Source organism: Symphalangus syndactylus, chromosome 14 (assembly GCF_028878055.3).
Source record: "Symphalangus syndactylus isolate Jambi chromosome 14, NHGRI_mSymSyn1-v2.1_pri, whole genome shotgun sequence".
NCBI lineage: Eukaryota > Metazoa > Chordata > Mammalia > Primates > Hylobatidae > Symphalangus > Symphalangus syndactylus.
The window spans coordinates 108,816,956-108,841,764 of NC_072436.2; the positions used below are offsets into that span (position 1 = coordinate 108,816,956).

At 44.2% G+C, this 24,809-nt stretch overlaps 1 protein-coding gene and 1 pseudogene across 5 annotated transcripts in view; one reads left to right on the forward strand and one right to left on the reverse strand.

Annotated features, from left to right (window-relative positions):
• The window catches only part of GRIN2A (glutamate ionotropic receptor NMDA type subunit 2A), a 422,706-nt gene that overhangs the window by 58,128 nt on the left and 339,769 nt on the right, over positions 1 to 24,809 (forward strand). The window lies entirely within an intron of this gene.
• LOC129462601 (inosine-5'-monophosphate dehydrogenase 1-like) lies at positions 2,348 to 24,766 on the reverse strand (annotated as a pseudogene).

Sequence of the window (24,809 nt, forward strand, 5' to 3'; positions counted from 1 at the left end):
CTGGCTCTTGCCTGTAATCCCAGTGCTTTGGGAGGCAATTGCAGGAGAGTTGCCTGAGGCCAGGAGTTTGAGACCAGTCTGGGTAACATAGTGAGACCCCCGTCTCTACAAAAAATAATTTTTTAAAATGAGCCAGGCGTGGTGGTGCACACCTGTAGTCTGTTTCTTGGAAGCCTGAGGCAGGAGGATCACTTGAGCCTAGGAATTTTAGGCTGCAGTGAGCTCTGACTGTGCCACTGCATTCCAGCCTGGGCGACAGAGCGAGATCGTTATCTCTTAAAAAAAAAAAAAAAAAAAGATAATGAAATCCATCAACTGGCACAAAAATGTTGTTGATGGACTTTGCATTATTCTTATAATTAAGAAAAGCAAAATGAAAATTCAGTAAGCAGAACAGTGCAGTCAGAAGGAGCTCTAAGCCTCCCTACTTCATTTTGGTGAAGGCAGGGAGTTGGGAAGGAGTCTGGGGCTCCTCCCGTCTGTGTCCTCATTTTGTCTCCTACCTCCTGGCCCCAAGTTTTCCTGCAGGTGTGAGTGTGTCAGACCTCCTTCTGTTCTGAGTGGGAGAGAACTCGCTGTACTCTAGGGAGCTGAGTTTGGGGAAAGACTGGCCCTTAAGCATCTTCCCACCCAGCCTTTACCCCCAGCTCTCTCTCCCTGTAGGATGCCTGATTTTCTTGGCAGAGGAAGAAGCTACCCTTCCTTCCCTTTCCCAGGGCTCTGTGGTAGGCAAGGCAGCCTCTTCCCCTGGGACATCCAGCCACCTGTAAGCCTGAGGCTTAACAAAACAGCCAGGGAGGGGGAGACTTGGGACAGTCTTTTTTTTTTCCTCCCACCGTGAGCAGTGTGAGGATGATGCCCTAGCTCCATTGCTTTGCTCTCAGCCTTCAGACTTACTGGAGGAGAATCTCTGCCGTATCCTGTCATGTCTTAGATTTGTGTAATTGAGGGAGGCCTCCCAGGCAATTTAAGTAGGGATTTACTTACTCCTTGGAAGCGCTGAGCTTGTAGTGGAGGAATGGTCTACTCAGTAGTGTATTTACTCGACTTCTCCTAACAAGGGTCTTTCCACTTGGGGTTGCTCTGTCCAGCATCTCTTGGGACTTCCAGAGAAAGCCAAATATTCTTTGCTGCCCCTGCTTCTTCGACAATAAATGCAAAAAGCTTGAAAAAATCCCGTACTGGTGTTGTGTCCCCAGGGTCAAAGACCTTGAATCTCTAGTAAGAAGTAGAAGGCATCAAGAGGTCAAGTTCTGACGCCATAGTCTCAGGACATTGTGGGACTTGATTGCTGCAGTGTGAAATTTATGGTTTTGTAAGACAGATGGATTTAAAACCCTTTCATGGCATCTTGTAGCCTTTGGAATAAAATCCAACATTGCCTATGAAGAGACCCTGCATGATTTGGGCACTGTGTGCTTTTTTCGGGTTTTGTTTGTTGTCATTTTCCTCCTCGTTCTTTCAAAACCCAGGGGCCTTGCACTCATGGTTCCCTATGCCTGGAATGCGCTTCCCACTCTTCTGCACTGGTTGACGACTTCTTCAAAACTTGGCTTACGGGGCGTTTCCTTTGAGAGGGCTTCCTGACAGTCCTGCTAACCTTTTCCATAGCAGCCCTCATGCCATTAGCTGTACCACAACTTTAACTTGTATATGTTCATTTACATATTTCTGTCTCTTCCATGAAATGGTTGCTCCTTGAGAGTGGGGCCTCTGCTCTGTCTTGTACAACATCTGACACACGGGCCAACTTACAAATATCATGAATGAATGAATGAATGGATAGCTCTCTAGGAATCAGTTGTGACTGTATCTTTCCCTGTCATCTCCCAGCTCCGTCTCACCTGGACCACCTGGAAAAACCTCTTGCACCCCATAATTTCAGTACCCCTGTCTGTATCTGAGGCTATGGAAAAGCTGTCTACCCAAGCACCAAGGAATCCTGCCCTTTTCTGCTTGCCCGGATAAACAAAGAGTTATCAAGGCTAAGTTGCCAGTTATGTTGGCTTCTTCTCCTGTTTGCTCTTGGGAGGATAGGATTTTGATTACAAGCATAACAGCCTCCAATTATTGAGCGTCTACTGCATACAGGGCAGGTACTTTGCATACTTGATCCCTGATCTTCATAGTATCCCTACATGGTAGGTTTTATTATCCCAATGTTGTAAGTAAGCAAACAAAGGATCTCCCAGGTCAGTCTGCACCCTGGGCCACCTGACCCCAAGACTGGTGCTCTTTTTTCCCTATACATCGTGGCCTAGGTTTTGGAACACACATGGGCACGCGCACGGCCCTTCTCAAACTATGACAATATAGTGCACTGCAAGACCTCGCTTTTTTTTTTTTTTTTTTTTTTTTTTCCAGATGGAGTCTCGCTCTGTCACCCAGGCTGCAGTGCAGTGGCATGATCTTGGCTCACTGCTAGCTCCACCTACCGGGTTCACACCATTCTCCTGCCTCAGCCTCTCCAAGTAGCTGGGACTACAGGCGCCCGCCACCAGGCCCGGCTAATTTTTTGTATTTTTAGTAGAGATGCGGTTTCACCGTGTTAGCCAGGATGGTCTCGATCTCCTGACCTCGTGATCCGCCCGCCTTGGCCTCCCAAGGTGCTAAGATTACAAGCGTGAGCCACCGCGCTCGGCCTAAGACCTCGCTTTTTTAACAACCTAAGCTGATGGGTTGAGTTGTGAGAGTCAGAAGCTTGCAATTTCGCTTCATCTGTCTCTGGGGACTATTTTGGGTTTTTACTGTCTGGAAAGAAGGTGGGCACAAGGGCTCTGTGAGGGATGATTACACCGGGGCAGAAACAGCTCACCTCTTGAGTGCTCATGTGCCATACACTGTGCCAAGCGATTTATACATATAGCTTTATGTAACCCACGGAGCAGCTCTATTTGTACTATTATTTTGAGCACTATTCTGCAGATGAGGAAACTGAGGCACACAGTAAGAACCGGTAAACAGTGGAGGCTGGATGCAAACCCAGGTAGTCTGACTACAGAGTTTGAAAGCTCAGCCACCAGGTACCTCCCAACCACCTGGATAGATCTCATCATTCAAAGTGTGGTCCATGCACCAGCAGCTTTGACAGCCTCTGGGAGCCTGAATGCAGAATCTCAGGTCCCATCCAGACTCACTGAGCTAGAATCTGCCTCTTAACAAGATCCCTTGCTGATTCATGTGCATGTTAAAGTTTGAGAAGAACTGCCCCAGAAATTCTACGGATATAAAGTAAATGCCATTTTCCTGAAGTCAAAAGCTGGAGATTTAGGGCATCAGTGTTCTTAGAAAAAACGTGCAACTTCAGTATCTTGCAAACTATGGCATCAATGAGGAGCTGTTCCTTTGCTTGAGGGAATTAGTGATGACAAATTAGTATTTTCAACAAAAATAAAAGCAAGTTGAGCTTGCATAATTGATCCAAGGCTTTAAAAAAAAGAGGCTGCTTCAGCCTGCAGGATGTTGTTGACATAGTATTACATCTAAGTAAGCAGGGAGCCCCGAGCCAGGGTTGCTGGAGTGTCCCTATTGCACGTGAAGTTTTGGCAAACAGAATCTAGGGACTGAAAAGGTAACTCCTTCATTAGATCTGCCTGGAATTTACACATCTGCAAATGTGAGAGGACAAAAAGGACTTTTGATCCAAGAGAGATTGGCCCCATCTCCCTGTGCTGGGAAAAAACTTTGATTTCCTTCTTTGATGTGAAACATTGCCATTGCTAGCTATATATTTGATCATAGTCACTGGACAATTTATTCAGCTCTTAGTTCTTTATTAGGTCCTCACGGCTGCTTTCTTAGACACTAGAATCCTTAAAAACAAGAAGAATTTTATTTTGTTTTAACCTTTCCCAGCCTATGAATGCCCCAAGGACCTGGAGATGTCCACGTGGGCTTTACCAGTGATGTATGTCTTTCTGTTTGAGTCAAAATAATGAGTGGTTGCATAGACGATGATTGATAATGTGTATTTCGGAGTCGCCTCATTTTGGGGAAGGAACATGCTGATTGTGCGTCAATTTCCCTCAGGTTGGCTCTCCAGGAGGGGGCCCAAGAAGGTCTGCACCTTTTTCATATTTCTTTGCTACTTCCTTTCATCTTGCCAAGTTACATCTAGCAGTATATTCATCTAATTCCTTTTTTAAAATTGTAATGCTCCCCATTTTTTTTGGAGTGGGGGACAAAGGGAGCCATTTAGGAAATAAGCATCAGGAACTAACTAATCAAAGCAAAACTTTCTGGGAGGAATCTGACAGCCGCATGTCTCTGATGACCTTCAAAAAGATCACATGCTCCAGGCAATTACAGGATTTGGGAGAAAATAGCTCATTCTGAATAGCCGAACCTGCTGCAATGTTCATCACTTTGCAGCCGTGCCCCTACCTCCCCCCTTTTGTAGCTTCCTTACCCAGGAGCCTCCTGAAAGAGATTTCACTTGGATTAAAACTCCTCCAGCTTTAACAAACTGCAAAGGGGACAGCTGATGCTAAAAAAGGGGATCTTGTGCACAGTGCCAGGTTTCTCCTGTAGCCAGAGTTTTTTTGGCTCTGGCTACAGAAGGTGCCTAATGCATTCTGTCTCATGGCCAAATATTATCAGGGGACTTTGCTGCTCAAGCTCTTGAATATGGGTGCAGCTGGAAAAATAACCTGTTTGTCAATAGGTTACCAGTTTCACAGCTGGTAGTGCCCATAAGGGCACTGAATAAACTTCAGTGGGATCCGTGCTACTTGGTGCTTGAAGTTCATCTGACGTGAAGCCTTTGTGAAATGAGTATTCAGGAACCCAGAAGCAATCTTTTCCTTTATTTTAATTAGACCATGCTTCTCTCTTGTTTGCAAGGTTTTTTGAGATTTTATGCAAATTTTTAATGATTTTGCCTGTCAGTGTTTCCATTATTTGAAATCTTTCATATTAAGTAAAATTAGCCAAGGCCAGTGCTATATTAAAGTATCAAAACTTTTAGCATTTGCTCACCCTCCTTTCCTGGGGAGAACAGGTTTCTCTACATGATTGCCTGTATGATTTGCTATGAGTCATAGTTTAGAGAAAACCCCCACATTCCTGTGCAATGAAAGAAGCAGCATAATGATCTCAACTCAGGCAGAATGGCCTGGAAACTCACGATATGTGGCTGCACCCAGTCGGTGCCTTTGCTTTGCTTGTGTTGGAGGTCTCTTGCATTGGTGTTGTGGAAATAGATGATGAGCTTATGCCTTTGTGACTTTGTTTCTTGAGACCTGCCTAATTTCCATGGTCACAAGAACACAGAGAAAGATGTGTGGGCAAAGAGGAGGAAGCTGTCTATGGGGTAATCTTTGGATGTTATTCTGAAAAGCCCCAACTTCTTCCTCATAACAGCTTCTAAGCTTGAGGACCAAGAGTTATCCTCTAAAAAGGTGTCCCCAAACAAGGTAGGTGACTTTCCCCCAGTGTTTCCAGGGGTGTGAGCCAAGACATGGGGCAAAATGATTAGGGGGCCTCCTGGGTCTTGGAAGTGGTTTAATCCTTCTTGTAGCTCAATGTAACTGTCTGTGGTTGATGACACTCAGAGTCAGGGGTAGGAGTGTGTGTGATACAGCGTAGTAGAGATGCCAATCTTTGTGGTTGCCCCACCCTTCTTGCTGTGGATTGCTGCTTTGATCAAGAATGTTGGACCGATTAAAGTATATCCAGTCCTCAGTCTGAAATTTGACCTCTGTGGCTGGGTTTGAAAGGATGAGCTTGAATGTGGGCTTTTGAGTTAGAAATAGAATAGGATTTTTCAGTTAGCATTGTTGATACAGGGGCTGAAAAGATGCCACTATGAGCTAAAGTTAGGAAGGATCAGGGGACAGCTGTGGGAGGAGGACAGTGTGGGGACGACTAGAGGGGAGTAGAAATAGGGGACCATGGGGCAGGGGAGTGGGGAGAGAATATGAAGGCTTCTGGTAGCAATCTGCACGTGTCCTTACAATACACAGTTTCTCTTGAACTAACTGGAGTGAGTCTGTTTCCTTGACCATGCGGAAGACCTAATAGAAGAAAGGAAACAAAGAGATTGTGGGTGTCTTCCAGACAGAAGATCTGTTTTCCTGTGTGTTTTAATGTGGAGTCTCTTTCTGGTCTGCTTACCCGCTCCTTGCCCCCGGCATCCACCCCCCTTGTATATTTTTCCCTTAATGAAAAGAAAATAGAGATTTTAATACAGAGGTAAAATTCTAAGGCCTCCCCAGAAAACTGTTTCATGAATGAGGAAGCTAAGAAAAAGGGCCACTGGCTTTAAAGCCCATTAGGATTAAATAAGAGGAGGAGAACGGAGAAAGTTATAAAATGATTAATTGGTCAAGTTGGGGTGGGAAACTTAGGTTATAATATCAAGCTTTTTTAACCTTGGCACTATGGACATTTTGAGCAGGAGAATTGTTTGTTGTGGGAGGGGCTGTTCTGTGCATTGTAAGACATATAGCAACATCTCTGGACTTTATCCACTAAACGCCAGTAGCAGTCCATAGTTGTGACAACAACAAATGTCTCCAGCCATAGTCAAACATGTTCTGGTGGTAAAAATCTCCCTCAGTTGAATGTAAATTTGTTCAGCCATTGTGGAAAGCAGTGTGATGATTCCTAAAAGAATTTAAAACAGAATTACCAATCAACCCAGCAGTCTCATTATGGAGTATATACCCAAAGGAATATAAATAATTACGTAAAGATATATGCATATGTATGTTCGTTGCAGCACTATTCACAATAGCAAATACATGGAATCTATCTAAACGCCCATCAATGGTAGACTGGATAAAGAAAATCTGGCACATATACACCATGGAGTACTACATAGCCATAAAAAAAGTGAACTCATCTACTTTGCAGCAACATGGATGGAGCCAGAGGCTATTATCCTTAGCAAACTAATGCAGGAACAGAAAGCCAAATACTACATGTTCTCACTTAAAAGTGGGAGCTAAACAGTGAGAACACAGGGACACAGGGAGGGGAACAACAGACAAATAGTTCTATTTGATGGCAGAGGGTGGGAGGAGGGAGAGCATAAAAAACTACCTGTCAGGCCGGGCGCGGTGGCTCAAGCCTGTAATCCCAGCACTTTGGGAGGCCGAGGCGGGTGGATCACGAGGTCAGGAGATCGACACCATCCTAGCTAACACGGTGAAACCCCGTCTCTACTAAAAATACAAAAAATGAGCCGGGCGTGTTGGCGGGCGCCTGTAGTCCCAGCTACTTGGGAGGCTGAGGCAAGAGAATGGCGTGAACCCGGGAGGCGGAGTTTGCAGTGAGCCGAGATCGCGCCACTGCACTCCAGCCTGGGAGACAGAGAAAGATTCTGTCTCAAAAAAAAAAAAAAAAAGCTACCTGTCAAGTACCATGTGCTTATTACCTGGGCGACAAAATAATCTGTACACCAAATCCCTGTGACACACAGTTTACCTATATAACCTGCACATGTACCCCTGAACCTAAAATGAAAGTTAAAAAATAATCTTTCCCAGTTGAGAACCATGGGGCTAGACAAAAAGCCACCTTCTTTCCTTTCTTGAATGAGGCTTTTGTTTGTTTGAATCTACTGTTTGTGAAGTGCTGTGGAGGCTACAGGGATGACTAAGGCACAGTTTCCTACCCGTATAAATTAACAGATTCCTGGAAAATATTTAGCATGAAAACAACTGATCAAATAAAGCTGGAAAATACCTTCCTCTTGGCTTTGAGTAACAGCAAAGATATCCACCTGTGTCAAATGGGTAACGCTCATTCTAATTCAAAGTGTAATGAGGATCTAATCCAAGGTTCCCACCCAACTTGATTATTTTATAACTTTCTCCATCCTCCTTCTCATACCGAACTCTACTGGGTTTTAAAGCCAATGGGCCTTTTTTTCTTAGCTTCATAATTCAAAGGGTAAGGGTAGATGCTATAACAAATAAGCCCTCAAATATCAGTGGTATAACATAGTAGAAGTTTGCTTCCTGCTGATGTAATGGTGTTCCTGGTTGGTGAACAGCTTTCCTATGGCCATGCAGTGATTCAGGGACCCAGATTTCTGCCATATTGTGGCTCTTCCAATCCCCTAAATCTCACTGTCTTTTCTTTCCAATCAGCAGAAAAAAAAGTGAGGAGAAAACATGCTGCTTTCTAAAGAGTCCTGGCCTGAATGTGACTTTGTTTATGCTGATCTTCCATTAGAAAGGACAATTGGACCACTGACAATTTCCGATCAAGTAGAATAAATCAATATTGAATGGCTCATCTTGGCTAAAATTTGGTGAAAATCTCTGGTTATGAAAATTTACCATCAGGATCCTGTTCATGTAGGACACTTTCTTCAGTAGCAGGGAGAGTTTCGCCGAATTCTCTTTCTGCACAGTTTAAGGTGGAGCTGGGAAAAGAACCCAAGTTTTTAGATACAGCAGTCTGTCTGCTACTTGCATCTTTTCTTCTCCTCCATACCAGTACTGGAAGACAGATTGTGCCTAATTTCTATATCCTAAGTACCTACCAGAGGATTGGGGATGAATGGATGAGAAATATTGTTCACAGGCTTAGAAGCATACACTCAAGGAAGATTTTACTTGTTAACCTGAAAATTGCAAAACAGGTGCTTGTAGAGCTGTACCCACAGCAGTACATTGATGTTGCAAGCATCGGGGCAGGAAAAACTACAATTGCTGCATGGGGTGGGGTAGGGATGACCATAGTTCCCTTTATTAGCCAGAGATATAAGTGACGGGAGTCTAAATGAGAACCTGAAGCCAAACAGGGACATTTATTTGATCAGGTAACTAAAAAGTTGAGGGTATCTGGCTTCCAGCAGGGCTGAATACAGATATATAACAGTGTCATCGAGAACCTCTTCCTGTACCTGGGCTCCGCTTTCCTCTGTCAGACTCAGTCTTTGGCAGATTCTCCTTAAGTGATGGCAAAGATAACAGCAGCCACAACAGATGTTCATCCTTCAACTTGGCCACCTCACAAGGAAGAGGGGCTCCAGAGAATGCCCCAAGATTATCATTGGCTGGTCCAGTGCCATGTGCTTATCTCTGCACCCATCACCAGCATCTCCCTCTCATTGTTCAGACGAAGTCACTTGTGCACCATTAGCACAAGGGGTGCCCAGTCCACAGGGATAAAGGGGCAAGCAGCGACAATTCTTCAGTAAAAAACTAGAATGGATGCTGGGTGAGGAAAGATATTCTATGTCACTCTATTTCTATTCTCCTTATGGAATGGACCTGTGTATTTTTTATCTTAACACTCATTTGCATTCTTCTGGTAATTGTATGTAATCAATCTCTGTTAAACCCTCTCCCCAGCTGTACCCCCTGAGCTTTTTGTAGATTCCTCCTGGTCCAGAGATGGAGCATATGGTTCAGTGCTGGAACAATGGGGTCATTATATGCTCCTGGTCCCTGTGAACAGTTCGGGGATGGTTATCTGGTCCAGGAAGACCCAGTGAGGTGAAATGAGACTTTAGCTCGAACTTGAATAAAAGAGATTCTTTTTCCAAAATTAACTTTTTATTGTGATGATTTTCCAAAATGCATGAAAATAGAGGTAACTCTAATCATAAGCAGAGATAACTCTCTTACACTTATCATCCAGCTTCAACATTTATCAACTCATGGACAATCTTATTTCATTTTATCACCACCCACAGAATTTGGAGCAAATTCCCAACATCCTATCATTTCATCTCTATACTTTCCAATATGTGTCTCTAAAGATAAGAGCTCTTGGGGGAAAAGACTTGGTATTTTCTATTAAAAGTGAATCTGAAAAGATGTAGGGAATAAAATCACTGTTACCATCTTGCTTCCACTTGGAACCAATAATTGGAGCCAACAACTGGAGCCAACTGTGTGGCAGCAGAACAGCAAGACGGAGGAACACAAAATCCAGATGACAGATTTTGAGTCCTGACTTCATCTGTGCATGGAGTAACCTTAGCTACTTTTTATTTTCAGTCACGTGAGCTAGAATATTCCCTGTAGCTATGTTGTTGACACCCCACTCATATCCTCTTGGCCCACCCTGGGGGTCACCTGAAGCTTAGATGGACAGTTCCCAACACAGTGATGGCTTCTCAACTCAAGCACAGGCATCTCTCTGCCTAAGAATGTTCTCTGGCCTTAAGATTGTGCTTGGCTTCTGCATATGGCAGACCTGAAGTGGCAGGGGATAAATAAATGCTACCCAGAACTGCCTTTAATGATGAGGGATAGAAGTTAGCATACCCTGACTTCTTTGCTGCTCAGGGAGACAGTACTGAGGTGTGTCCTACACTGTTAATGGAGGGCCCCTGGTGGGGTTGAGTCCCTGTTATCCCCAGAAGTAACCTCCCCATGAATTTCCTTGCTCTTGGCTTCTTTTCCTTTCTTGTCTTATTTTTCTACTTCCTCACCACACTTCCTGTGATCACCTCCCAACTAAACCATGTCCCCCCCAGTTTCTTGCTTTAGGGTCTGCTCTAAAGTAAAACCTAACTGAAGTCATTCCCCTTTCCTTCATTTTGCTTAAGCTTCCATGGTTCTATTTCTTTTTAAAAAATTTTTATTTAATTTTAAGTTCTGGGATACATGTACAGAACGTGCAGGTTTGTTACTTAGGTAAACATTTGCCTTGGTGATTTGCTGCACCTATCAACCCATCACCTAGGTATTAAGCCCCACATGCATTAGCTATTTATCCTGATGCTCTCCCTTCCCCACCCCCAACAGGCCCTGGTGTGTGTTCCCCTCCCTGTGTCCATGTGTTCTCGTTGTTCAGCTCTCGCTTATGAGTGAGAACATGTGGTTTTTGGTTTTCTGTTCCTGTGTTGGTTTGCTGAGGATGATGGCTTCCAGCTTCATCCATGTCCCTGCAAAGGACATGATCTCATTCCTTTTTATGGCTGCATGGTATTCCATAATGTGTATGTACCCCATTTTCTTTATCCAGTCTATGATTGATGGGCATTTGGGTTGATTCCATGTCTTTGCTATTGTGGATAGTGCTGCAATAAACGTATGTGTGCATGTATCTTTATGACAGAATGGTTTATATTCCTTTAAGTGTATACTCTGTAATGGGATTGCTGGGTCAAATGGTATTTCTGGTTCTAGATCTTAGAGGAATCACTACACTGTCTTCCACAATGGTTGAACTAATTTACATTCCCACCAAAAGTGTTCATGGTTCTATTTCTGGTCATTCTTAAAAAAAAAAAAAAAAAAAGTCCTGAGTAATTATGCTCCATATTTCAATCCCCAGTTTTTTCTTGACAATTGAAATAATGAATGCTTCTGGGAAACAGTGTCCCCATGCCCCCATACCCCATTCACACAAAATGTTTTCAGCTTGAGAATACAGTTGTGGAAGCCAAGTTGGGTCTCAGGAATATCTGGTTTGCACTAAATTTCACCTGCAGGATTATCAAATTCAGGTGCTCTTGCCTTGGGCACAACTACTGGCCTCTGATAAGTAGAGTGGGTGTCCCAGCAGCCTGTCCTGTTGGTTCAGATAATGATTTATGGGGGGACGCAGGCCCCAGGGTGTGCACATGGAAGGATGCTCTGCTTATCCTCCTCCAAATAGGTTTCTGGCATTTAAGACAAGGGAGGAGTGGGGTCAACAAGGAGAGCTTCTGTCTCTTCCTGTTTAAACATCTCTCCTACTACCTACAAATGAAAATATGCAAATACTATGTCTGTGGTAAAGCAAGTAACTTTAAAGAAGGCCCCCAGAAACACTTCACTAATTGGAGACCAGTTCTCCAGCATTTTGAAACCATAAGGAAATTACAAAGTAAGCTGGAAAAAAAAAAAAAAAACACCTAGATCATGCAAAAGAGTGGTCAACAAAGTCCATGTACTCTACTCAAAGGAGAGCCCTCTTAAGACTCTCTCTCCAGGCTAGTTTACTTTTCTTTATACACAGTTGCAACAGAACGTTGAAAGCAGCACATTTTAAGCAGGGAAGGAACATGCACAGCAAGGGCTGCAAACTCAAAAAATTAAATGAACCAGACAATAATTTTAAACAAGTGAAAGAGGCCAGTCGATGAATCAGTGCCATGCAGGAACATGGGTCCAGTGTTGACAGTTCTTCCATGTTTTCAGGAAGAAGCTGAAAATTAGAATTTGAAGTGAAATAACCTTAGTTTTACATAGAAAATATCTAAACAAAAAAGTTTTAAAACAGCATGCAGACCTGGCACATCGGGGGCGTGACTTTGCCCCATTAAATGAAGCATAAATTCTCTGTTTTGCCAATGTTCCTATTTGGCTCATATAGGACACTTTAATTTGTGATTGTTTGGTTATTAGATCACTAGCTTTTTGAGCACAGGCTTTGGGCTTTGTTTGCCTTCTTGGGAAATACTGTCAGAGAAATCAATGGGTTCATAACCTTTTGCAGAACTCACTCTTATTTTGGTTGAGTGGGCAGTGTTCTTAGCTACCCAAAACAAACTAGCTATTCACATCCTGGGATTGATGGAACTGGTGCCTGGGGGTTTCTGGGGACACAGAAGATCATCTTCCTCCTCCCTCTCTTGTGTTTACACAATCTACTTTCAAAGGTTACAATTCCTCTGTGGGCGACTGGCCTACAGCATCTGCTTGCTTTGCTTGATTTGGTTCATTTCATCCAGGCTGGCACCTTCGAGTCTGGGGTCCTTTTGGCTTTGCCCGCACATAATCTCTTGGGTGGATCAAAACCTCTTCAACTCTCTCTTGAGTCTCCAAGCAGGCTCCCCTGTCGGGCTTTTCTAAGAGTGTTTAGCATTGGCATTGCTGCAGAGCACAGTCTCATTGTGTGGTTTTATGAAGGATTTTTTAATATTTATTTTCTATTTTTATATCTTTAGAGGCAGGGTCTTGCTCTGTTGCCCAGACTGGAGTGCAGTGGCATGACCATAGCTCACTGCAGCGTTGAACTCAGGCTCAGGCAATTTTTCCTGCCTCAGCCTCCAGAGTAGCTGGCACTACAGGCACACACCACCATGCCTGGCTAATTAAATGTTTTTTTCTTTTTTTTTTAAGAACAAGGATCTTTGTTATCTAGGTTGGTCTCGAACTCTTTGCCCCAGCCTTCTGAGTAGCTGGGATTACATGCGTGAGCCACCATGCCCAACTAAGTTTAAAAATCTTAAGATGCCCTTCAAGACTCTACTCAAGGTCATGAAATAGTCTTTTAAATTTGTTAAACATAATGCTGAGTGTATTTTATTTTTATATTCATCTGGTCCCAAGAGTGTTACATGATGATTGTTTTGGAAATACAGAATAAAATTAGAGTTATCAATAACGCTGTCACACATATTAAACAATAATGGCATTTTCCCCTTTATTTCCTTCTGCATATATATGTGTGCATTGATGTGCATGTGTATGTATGTATGTGTATTTATACAAGTACATAGGATAAATATACATATTTGTAATTGCACACAATTTATACATGCAGTAGTGTATAAGCTGCATGTTTCACTTACTATCAAAATTTCTGTAAGCATCATTTTTATTTATTCTGATTATTTAATACACAATGACGTAACTGATCCCAAATTGTGCAAAGTTAAAGCCTTCACCTGCAGCTGAGGAGATGGCAGGAATGGTATACGGGCCATGACCAGTGCAGCCTCCTCCCCAGGGCCAGGGACAGGGGAATGGCCTGAGGAGCAGGACCCAAGGGTAGACCAGGGCCGGAGAAGGGGGCAGAGACCTCCCTTTGGCCTAGGTCAGGAGCTCAGAAGTGTCACATGGCTGAGGGGGCAGCGGCCTGGGAAGAGCCAGAGGCAGGGCCAGGAAAACACCATTTCCTGAGGGGCTGGAGGCAGGGAGGTACCCTACAGGAGAAGCCAGGAGGGGCCACCTGTCCCTAGGGTGGGGGCCATGCTGGAGCATGCTGCAGCAAGAAAGACCTGAGGCAGGCGCAGGGCCTGAGAGCCCGGCTGGCTGGGCTGGGGGATGCTGCCCGGCAGCCTGGCCCAGGGAGCAGTCCTGACTCTGCAGGGGATGCCCAGTGAGGGACTGCAGAGCCCTCAGGACCTCTCCTCCTCTCTCCCTGGAAAGGAGCTGGGGAACCCTTAGTGCAAATCTGTGGACCACTCAATTGTGGAGAGAGGCTGTGCCTGAAGGCGGACACTGGGGTGTGCCCCCTTCACCACCTCAGTCTCCATCGCTGCCCTCAGTACAGCTGCTTCTGGTAAGAGAGCAGGCCGTGGATGCCACCCTCGATCTGGGCTGACATGGTCTGCTTCTCAAATTTGAGCTCTCCTGAGTACATCATGGAGCCATGCTGGATACCCACTATGAGGTAGGGCACAAACTTCTAAATGGACCCTTTGTCCTGGATGGAGCCTGAGACACCCTGCACGATCTTCACCTTATCCCCATCGCTGAAGTGTCGTTTCTGGCTGCTGCTGTTCTTCTCCATGGCATCCAGTGAGCCCATGCCCTGGTACTTCGCGAGCCGCACCCGGTCTGAGAAGAAGTACTCGCAAGTAGGTCTCTGTGGTGGTGGCCAGCAGGGAGCCCATCGTCATTGTGGAGGCTCCAAGGGCCAGGGCCTTGACCACGTGCCCCACGGTCTGGGTGCCACATCGGCTATGATGGACACACCAAAGTGCCAGGCGTACTTGGCCACCTTGTACACAGCAGTGCCCTGGGGCCGACCGCAGGCCATCACTTCCTGGGTGATGCAGATGGAGTCGCAGCCCATGTCCACGTGCAGTCTGTCCACACCAGCATCAATCAGGTTCTTGGCCTGGGCTGCTGTCACCACATTACTCTCAATCACCTGGAGGTGGGGGTACTTCTGTTTGATGTAATGCACCATGGTGATTTGATACGAGTTCACTTGGGAGGAGTCTGAGACTATGACATTGACGCCTACCCAGGCGAGCAGGTCCAGGTGGTATTTGTCATCCTCACAGGTGCCCACAGCTGCCCTGCACAGCAGCTGCTTGTGGGGAATCTTTGGAGGCCAGAGGGTAGTCTCCATTCTTCTTCAGGTTGGTGAGGGCGATGATGGCCGCTAGCTCATGGCGGTCATTGACTATAGGCAGCTTCCCTTTCTTGCTACCCTGAAGGAGCCAACCATCAGCTCGATCCTTGGCATCATCACCTCCATCCTTGGCGTCATCACCTCACTGAGGAGGGTGGTGTGGTCCTTCTCAGCAAGAAAGTCGATGTCTCAGGAGGAGACGATGCCCACCAGCTTGCTGCCCATGGTGCCCGTCTCATGTTGGGGATGCAAGAGAAGCCATGCCGGATCTTAGCCTCCAGCACATCACCCACAGAGTGCGAGGGGCTCAGCACCACGAGGTCCGTGATGAAGCCCTGTTCAAACTTCTTGACCTTATGCACCTCGTTGGCCTGGAACTCTGGGGCGCAGTTGTTGTGAATGAAACCAGTACCTCCCATCAGAGCCATCGCGATGGCCATATTGGCCTCTGTCTCAGTGTCCATAGGGGAGGAGATCAGCGGTGTCTTCAGCGTGATCTTCCAGGTCAGGGCTGAGGTTAGGTCTACCTCATCAGCTATGAAATCTATGAACCCTGGGAGAATCAGTACGTCGTTGTGGGTGAGGCAGTCGGCGCTGAGGAAGAGCTGCTGCGTGGTGAGCCAGTTCTGGGGCACGTAGCCGGTGCCGCCGTTGATTAGGTAGTCCGCCATGCTGCCGCAACACCCCGTGACCTGACAGAAACACCCGCGCAGCCGCCTGCCGCTGCTGCTGCTGCTGACGGCGCTGCGGGCCTGGGGACTGTAAGCATAATTTTTAATTCCCATGTAAGGTCAAATCATAGTGGTGCTTATTTAACCACTTAGTGTTGAGTGCCTTGGTCATTTTCATGGAAACTTTTGCTAATATAAATACCACTGATAAACATCTCTGTGCATAAACCTTTATATTTACTGTTATTTTCTCAGCATAGATTCCTTTTAGAAATGGAATTGAACTAATCCCTTGAAAGCCTCCAAACTGTCTCATTTCAATCCGTTCTTTTAAGAGCTGAAGTAACAGTATTCTTAGCTCCACTTAATTGGTCGAGCTGATACACTAGTTTTTTCTTGATTGTTCTCTGAAGTAATTAGGTTAAGAAAAGTTAGTTTAACACATACATCCCTGAATAGCAGAAACTTAATCCACCGCAGATGTACTTCTTACTCATCTGAAGTCGAATGCGGATGTTTGCATTCAGAGGGCGGCCCTCTGACAAGTGACAATTCAGGGGCTCAGCTCCTTTCATCTTTTGGCTCAGCCACCTTCAACATATGGCTTCTGAGGCCGCTGAGATCATCTGCGTTGAGCTGTGAAAGGAGTGGAGCCTGGGAGGTGTTTTATGGACTAAATATTCCCAGGAGGAAAAGGGAGTAGGATTTATGATCACTTATCCAGACCCTGCTACAAAATTTCTCCTTATCTCATACTTGTAGTCCGTCAGCAAATCCTGTTGGTTTTATCTTTGGAATATCCCTTGACTTACCCACCTTTCTCCCTTGCCCATGCACCCCCCAGTCCTGGCTGGCGCCATCACTCGCCTGGATCACTCCAATAGCTTCCTCACTGATACCTCTCTTCCACTTTGCCCCTTGCCACTTGCTTCTCCATATTCTGCTAAGAAATCTTTATTAAAACAAACAGTCCCATGACATTCTACAGGTAAAAACCATGTAATAGCGTCCATTAGAATTTATTTAAAAAATCCAAAGTACTTACCTTTATGAGGTCCTGTGTGATCTAGCCTTGTCTATTCTCCAATCTCATCCATTAACACGTTCCTCTAACTCGTTAAATGCTATTCCAAATGGTCTCCATTCAACTTTTCAAATTTGCCAAGCTCTTTCTTACCCTGTAACCTCTGTGTGTGGCACTCCCTTTGCCCAGAGCTTTCTTCTTGTTCTTCACTTGACAGATTGTTTCTGTTTTTATTTAAAATTCTTTTTATTTAAAAATTTTTTATTTTTTTGTGGGTACATAGTAGGTGTATATATTTATGGGGTACATGAGATGTTTTAATACAGGCATGCAATGTGAAATAATCACATGATGGAAAATGAGGTCTCCATCCCTTTGAGCCTTTATCCTTTGTGTTACAAACAATCCAATGATAGATTTTTTGTTATTAAAAAATGTTCAATTATTGACTATAGTCACCCTGTTGTGCTATTAAATGGTAGGTCTTATTCGTTCTTCCTATTTTTTTTTTTTTTTTTTTGTAGTCTGGTTATTTCTTGTTCTTTGGATTTCAGCCTACCTTCATGGTGTGAACCTACTTGGTTATAATGCATTGCCTTTTGATATATTTTTCTATTTGATCTGCTCATATTTTGTGGGGCACCTTTGCATGTATGTTTGCGAGGAAGGTTGGTCTAGAGTTTCCTTATGATGGCTTGCTCGGGTTTTGGAATCAGGGTAATACTATCCTCATAACATGAATTGGGAAGTATTCCCTTCTGAACAGTAGTTTCTGAAATAATTTGTGTAGGACTTTTTTTTTTTTTTTTTCCTTAAATGTTTTATAGAATGCAGCAGAGAAGACATCTGGGCCTGAAGTTTACTTTGTGGGAGGGTTTTAAGCTATGGGTTCAATTTCTTTAATTGATACACAGTTGGTGAAGTTTTCTATTTCTTTTTGAAAAAGCTTTGGTAATTTGTATTTTTCCAGGAATTTGTCCATTTCATCTAGGTTGTCAAATTTATAGGCATAAGGGTTTTTTAATCCTTTTGGTATCTGAAAGGTCTGTAGTAATGCACCAGACTTTATTTCTGATAGTCTCTTTTCTTCTTGATCATTCTACCTAGATTTATCAATTTTATTTATTTTTTTAAAAGAGAAGCAGCTTTGGGTTTCATTAGTTTTCTCTGTTGTTTCTTAATTAGCTTCTCAGCCTAAATGTCTTCTCAGAAAGGATGTCTCCTGACCATTCTACTTGAGGTGGCTTCCCCTTTCTCTTGCCTTCTCCTCTGATTATTTGTTTTCTACCTCAGGTCTATGTGTAATTATTTTATGTTTTATGTGCTTTTTTGCTTCTATGTTACTTGCAGATATTGGAAAATAGTAATAAGTCTGCCCAACATGGTAATGTGCCTGGTGCATTTCCAAGAATATACATGGTGGTTTCCAAGTATGCTAGCAGAGCAGTATCTATAGTGGTTAGGAGACTAGGGTCTAGAGTTCGCTCATCTCAGCTTGAATCCCGGCTACACCATACACTAAATGTGTGACCCTGAACATGTGTAACCATGAACACAAATTCTGATTCCTTCTGAGATGAGGGCTGTGCAACATGGCAGCTGTGATCAGGAGGCCTGGGGTTTGAGTTCTGGCTCTGTTACCTGTCAGCTGTGTGATTCTTGAGGCAATTACTTCTCTGAGACCCAGTGATACGGTTCGGCTGTGTCCCCACTCAAATCTCATCTTGAATTGTAACTCCCACAATTCCCATATGTTGTGGGAGGGACCCAGCAGGAGGTGACTGAATCATGGGGGTGGGTCTTTCTTATGCTGTTCTCACAATAGTGAATAAGGTCTCGTGAGATCCAATGGTTTCAAAAAGAGGAATTCCCCTGCACAAGCTCTCCCTCTTTGCCTGCTGCCATCCATGTAAGATGTGACTTGTACCTCCTTGCTTTCCACCATGATTGTGAGGCCTTCCCAGCCATGTGGAACTGTAAGTCCATTAAACCTCTTTTTCTTCCCAGTTTTAGTTCTGTCTTTATCAGCAGCATGAAAATGGACTAATACACTCAATTTTCTCTTCTTTAAAATGATTTGATGCAAGGAGTATCTAATCATGGGATTATTGGGAGGAATTGGATGAGACATACATGAGTAGGATCTAGCCCAGGGTTGGCCTTTTGCGTATGAGACATTCCCTCAAACTCTACTTTCCCAGAACTTCAGCTCTTCCCACCAGAGGGTAAGCATCACTGTAGCAGGCGCTTTGCATGTTTCGTGCACCTCTGTACCCCCAGTGCCTTGATCAGTGTGGTCAGACAGATACTGAAAAATGCCTGTGAAATGGATTCTTCTTTTGGTTGCTTATGAAATCTGCAACTGTGAGTTGAGTGTCCTGAAGCTCAGCAGGGCAACGATGGCTTCAACAATCTGGCCCTTGCTTGTCTCAGGTGAGCTGCTCCTTTTCCTTTCAGGAATCTTCTAAACTGCTGGGATTCCCAGGGGGAGGATGGGACTTTTCAGGATCTTGCAAACCCCAGCAGAATATCAGTTTCCTTCACAGAAGCGTGTCTACCTTCCTTCAGCACTGGTTTGCAAATTCCAGACATGAAACTGTGCTATTTGCTAGCTTGGCCTGGCAGGTATTTATTCAAAGGCTGCAGGACTCCATGATAGAGAGTAGCAACAGAGCCAGCAGGATTCTGTAAGTACTCCTCATGCAACTACCTGCAGTGGATTTAAAGTCAGCTCAAGGCAGTTTCAGTACCAGAGTTGGAGGAAAGAAGTTGTGTGTACATTGTCCTCTGGGGACTGCTGCTGTTGTTTATGCCTTGTGGTTTCCTTTGGGGGAGACAGATCCACCCTGCTTTTCTCATCCATCTTCCTACATGGATATATCTTGTTATCTAGTGCTGAAATGGCATGAAAACGGGCTGGGACTAGTGCTGAGATCTTCCGCTTAGCTCTTCCAAATACAGAAAGGACTTCCCTGTGTATGGTTAGGATTGAAGTACATGTGCTTGGTTCAACATTCCTTCAATCGTAGGAAATCCCGTCATCATCCTAGCCCTCTGTTTCATTCTTTGTCTCGCTTCATGATGTCCCTTAGGGGTAAAGATTTCTGAATTCAAAGCCAGCTGAGATGGGTTCAAATCTCCACACGTCCATTTATGAGATGAACATCATGTCTTCTGTCTGATTCATTTGTCTTTGTTTCTTCCTCTGAAAATGGAGGTAACGGCAATGTCTATTCTGGCATGTTCTCGGGAGGCTGAAATAACACCCAGGCTTGTTGCTTATTGCACAGCCCAGCTTCCCTACCTACCTTCTCTCCCATCATGAATCCCTCCATGTCCTGCTCTACCTGTTGCCTTTCTGTTCATAAGAGTATTTTGAATTCCTGCCCTATTCTCCTTTTTTCTCTAGAAGTGAAGGAGCCAACTTCTCCAAAGTCCATGGAATGCCATTTTACTTTGTTAGGAAAAAAATCACATTTCCTTATGTGCATTCTCATCTATCCATTCAATAGACATCATCGGAGTGCCTTCTGGGGGTCAGGCCACTTCCAGGTACCAGGGATTCAGAGACAAACTAGTCATATTCCCTATCTTCAAGGGACTTAGAATCATCCCCAGAGAAGGATGCTGTGAACAACCTCACGTGTGATGGTGTGGCCAGATTGGTTGTACTATGGTGGTGGGATTTGGGACCTTTTTCTTATTTTTATTTAAAATTTTTTTAATTAAAACAATTTTAAATAGAGACAGGGTCTTGCTATATTGCCCTGGTTGGTCTCGAATTCCTGGTCTCAAGCAGTCCTCCCTCCTCAGTCTCCCAAAGTGCTAGGATTACAGATGTGAGCCACTGTGACAGGCCACTTTTCCTTGTGTGTAAATTAAAAAAGAATTTGAACAGGAATAAAAGTTAAAAAAGAAAAAAAAATACACATCCCCAAACAAAAACTCTTTCACTTGTAAGAATGGTCATCATCTTGGCTATTTCAGATGGGGAAGTACGTGTGCCTCATTTTATCCAAGTTTCTCACAGTTCATAAGTCTTTTTTCACACACAGTTCCATACACAAATGGTGGCTGTGCAAAAAACTTCTTTTAACATAGCTGGCAGGCTATACTGTACATATATCTATACACATGTATGTATGTATGTGCATATACATATATACCTTTGCATATATATGTTTATGCATACATTTTATTTTGCTTTATTTAGAATTATTTTTGGAGATAGTCTTGCTTTGTCACCCAGGCTGGAGTGCAGTGGCATGATGTTAGCTGTCTGCAACCTCCACCTCCTCTGTTCAAGCCATTCTCCTGCCTCAGCCTCCCAAGTAGCTGGGATTACATGTGTGCGCCACCATGCCCAGCTAATTTTTGTATTTTTACCAGAGATAGGGTTTCACGGTGTTGGCCAGGCTGATCTCAAACTCCTAACCTCAAGGAGATCTGCTCACCTCAACTCAGCTTCCTAAAGGCTGGAATTACAAGCATGAGCCACCATGCCCAGCCTTATTTAGAATTTCGTAGGGAATTCTTATGTTATTAAAACTAAGGCTTATAAGGGCTGCCAAATGGCGTGTCCTGGCTGGTCTCAAATGCATTTAAACACCCCCTCCCGCATTGATTTTTTTTTTTTTACATGGTTTTTCTTATGTTTGAAAATTTGTAGTATCTCCATTAAACATGGGCTCAGCTGATTCTACTGCCCAGGAGACCCAGGCAACACCTCAAAAGTCCACAACTCTCTTGGCCTGATGTGACTGTTCTATTTCCCGGCTCATTTTTCTGTGTCTGCAGAAAGACACAGTGCAAACTGTTAATTTTGGAGGTTTTTGGCAGCTTCATTAAAGGGCAAGGATTTTCCTCTTTGGGGGATTGGCTTCGTGTTTTAATGGTCGTGGTCAGCATTGCTGGGTGAAGATCCTTAGGCTTTTTGTCAGGGGTTCAGGGCCTTCTGGCTTCTCTAGGCTTCCATCTCTAGAGAAGACTCGGGATGAACTCTGAATTCTTCTATATCCCAGCTACCAACTCGGCTCCAGACCCAGAGCGGCACTGCTTTAATCTCGGCAAAGAAGACTAAAGACTTTTTTGTGTAACGAATTAAAAGTTTGCTTCAGGCTTCTTTTATTTTATGCCTCTGCTGTGCTCTTGTAACGTTTAGCACCTCCCTCTGTTGTAATATCATTTATCATATCGTGGAGTTTCAGGTGTTTTATTTTGGTTTTCCTGTCAATCTTCCTCCTAGACTCTGCGCTCACAAGGGACATGGAAACCTGACCTGTTTCTCCTCATACCCCTGCTGTCGACTGCAGCTCCTGCACACGGTGGGGTGTACAATGTTGATGGGAGCCAAGGGATTGTTTTACTGATTTTTAAAGGCTGGATATTTATTTTTAGGTATGCTTTGCACTTTTTGCCTAGGGAATCTGGACTCAGTACAGAAACTTGGCATTGTCATGTGGGCACCCTGGAGAATCCAATAATTGGAAAAAATAAAAATACAGAGAACACCATTCCTTCCCATAACCAGGTTAAATTGTGCTCATGCAAGCTTTCCACATGGAAGAGTGCTTTTGATCTAATCAGATGGAAAGCCAGAAGCAGAGGGGAATGAATGTGACTTACATATTGATTATTAAGTCATTCATTCTAGTAGTATTTATTGGACTCCTATGATATTCCCTCCTCAAACTGGCCCTCCTCCAGGGCATGGCACCACCATCCTCCCAGATGCCCAGGCTAAACTTCTTGCTACTACCATTTCCCTCACACCCCTCACCCTGTGACTACACCTCCTACATAGTATTCATATCCATCCACTTTTCTCTTTTCTCTGCTGGCCCAAGTCCTCTAATCTCTTACCTTGACAGGTTCAATAACAGATGAATGAACAGATGACAGAATGAATACATCGAACAGTTTCTTCAAACTGGTTTGTGTTAAAAGAAATAGCATTTATATTTTTATTGAGTCCTAGAGAAAAAAAAAATAACCCTTTGCCTCTGCCTACTCTCGTTTTCACAGTCCCTTCACAAATATTATGTCTTTGGCTATGCTCATGTGTGAGTTCTGTATTTTAAGAAGGACATTGATAAGCTGAGCTTGTTAAAAGGAACATGACTAAGGGAGGTACAGGCTGCTGGAAGTGGTTCCTGAATAACATCAACGAAAGTATAAATGTTTGCATTTCTGAGAGTGGAGAGAAATGGGGAAGTGAGAGGCGTGAGTAGATTGTTATACCCAATTATTTGAAGGGCTTCCATCTTGAACATAGAGCAGATACATTCCGTGGTGCTCTAGAATCTAAGGGAAGAAGTAGAGCCCATAGAGACAAAATCTGCCTCCAAAAAGTATGTGGAAGAGCTATGAGCTGGCTAATTAAGTCTAGAGTTCTGTCATTGGAGGTAGTCAGCAGAGTAAACATGTCAGGGGCAGGGATTCTGGCATACATATGGACTCTTTTGTAGATTCTCTGAGGTTATTAGGACTTCTGGCGATATTCTCATCTATGGATAGGTCATTGCTTCAGCTGCCTAAACCCGTATCTCCCTGTACCCCCGAAACATTCAAGAGCCATGGCCATAAAACTTCAAGAAGATGAAATATTTTGGGGGTTAGTAATACCCTTGACGGTTAGAGTTATATGTGGCTGAGATTCTTCTTGTATCTATTCTGGTCTCATTTAAGATGGCTGAAATGATTGATCTCTGCCCTTCAGAGACTCATGCATTTTCTGCTCTGCAAAATGTCTGCAAATTGCATCCCAACTTGTGCAAAGAGAGCCCTTCCCCCATCCCTAAGTGTGTTGTTTATTTCAGTGATGGTGATTCAGAGGCTGTGATATATCGGCTTAGCTGGTTTGGGTTTCAGCTTTCTCATGACTATATGTATGTCTTTGGACACGTTTACATTTTCCCATCTTTACTTTCTTTGTCCTTAAAAAAAAGTTGCTGTTGCTGCTGATAGTATCTATTCGTCATAGTTGTGAGTGGGTCTCCTATTAGAGAAAATAAAAGGAATTGCTATATTAGTATCTTACCAGCTAGTCTTTGAGCTTCTTGATGTCAAGGATCATTCATTCTTTTCTTCCCAGTGCCTACCACAGGGGATGGCACAGAGCAGAAAATAGATGCTTGTTAAATGATGTGGCAACTGAGGCATCCACTCCATGTCTGTGAGTGGGGTACGTCTCTTAGAGCAAGAGTGCCCCAGTGGAAGAGTGATCTAGAACAGTGGAGGAAGGGAGGATAAATGTAGTCTTTGATTCTGGAGAGACCTAAGTTTGAATCCTAGCTCTACCTCTTGCTAGCTCTGTGGTCTTACACAAGTTAAATAACCTCTATGAGCCCATGTTAGTCCATTCTTGTGTTGCTATAAAGAAACACCCAAGGCAGCCTGGCATGGTGGTGCATGCGTATAATCCCAGCTACTTGGGAGGCTGAGGCACAAGAATTGCTTGAACCTAGGAGGCGAAGGTTGCAGTGAGCAGAGATCACAACACTGCACTCCAGCCTGGGCAATAGAGTGAGACTCTGTCCCCCCCCAATAAAAAAGAAAAAAAAAAAAAAAGAAGAAAGAAATACCCAAAGTTAGGTAATTTGTAAAGGAGAGGTTTAATTGGCTCATGGTTCTGCAGGCTATACAGGAAGCATGGTGCTGGCTTCAGCTTGGCTTCTGGTGAGGCCTCAGGAGGCTTCCAGTCATGGTGGAAGGTGAAAAGGGGGCAGCATATCGTATGGTGAAAGACAGAACAAGAGAGAAGGGGATCAGTGCCACACTCTTTTAAACAACCAAATCTCATGTGAACTAAGGGCGAGAGCTCACTCATTACCTGGGGGATGGTGCTAGGCCATTCATGAGGGATCTGCCCCCATGATCTAATAGCCTCCCGCCAGGCCCTACCTTCAACACTGGAGGTCACATTTCAACATGAGATTTGGAGGGAACAAACATCCAAACCATATCAGAACGTCTGTGTCCTCACTGAAATAGTTGGTGAAAATAGCAACAATGTCTAGGCGTTCCTGTGATGATTAGATGAGCTGATTCTGTCCGGGTGCGGTGGCTCACGCGTGTAATCCCGGCACTTTGGGAGGCCGAGGCGGGCGGATCACGAGGTCAGGAGATTGAGA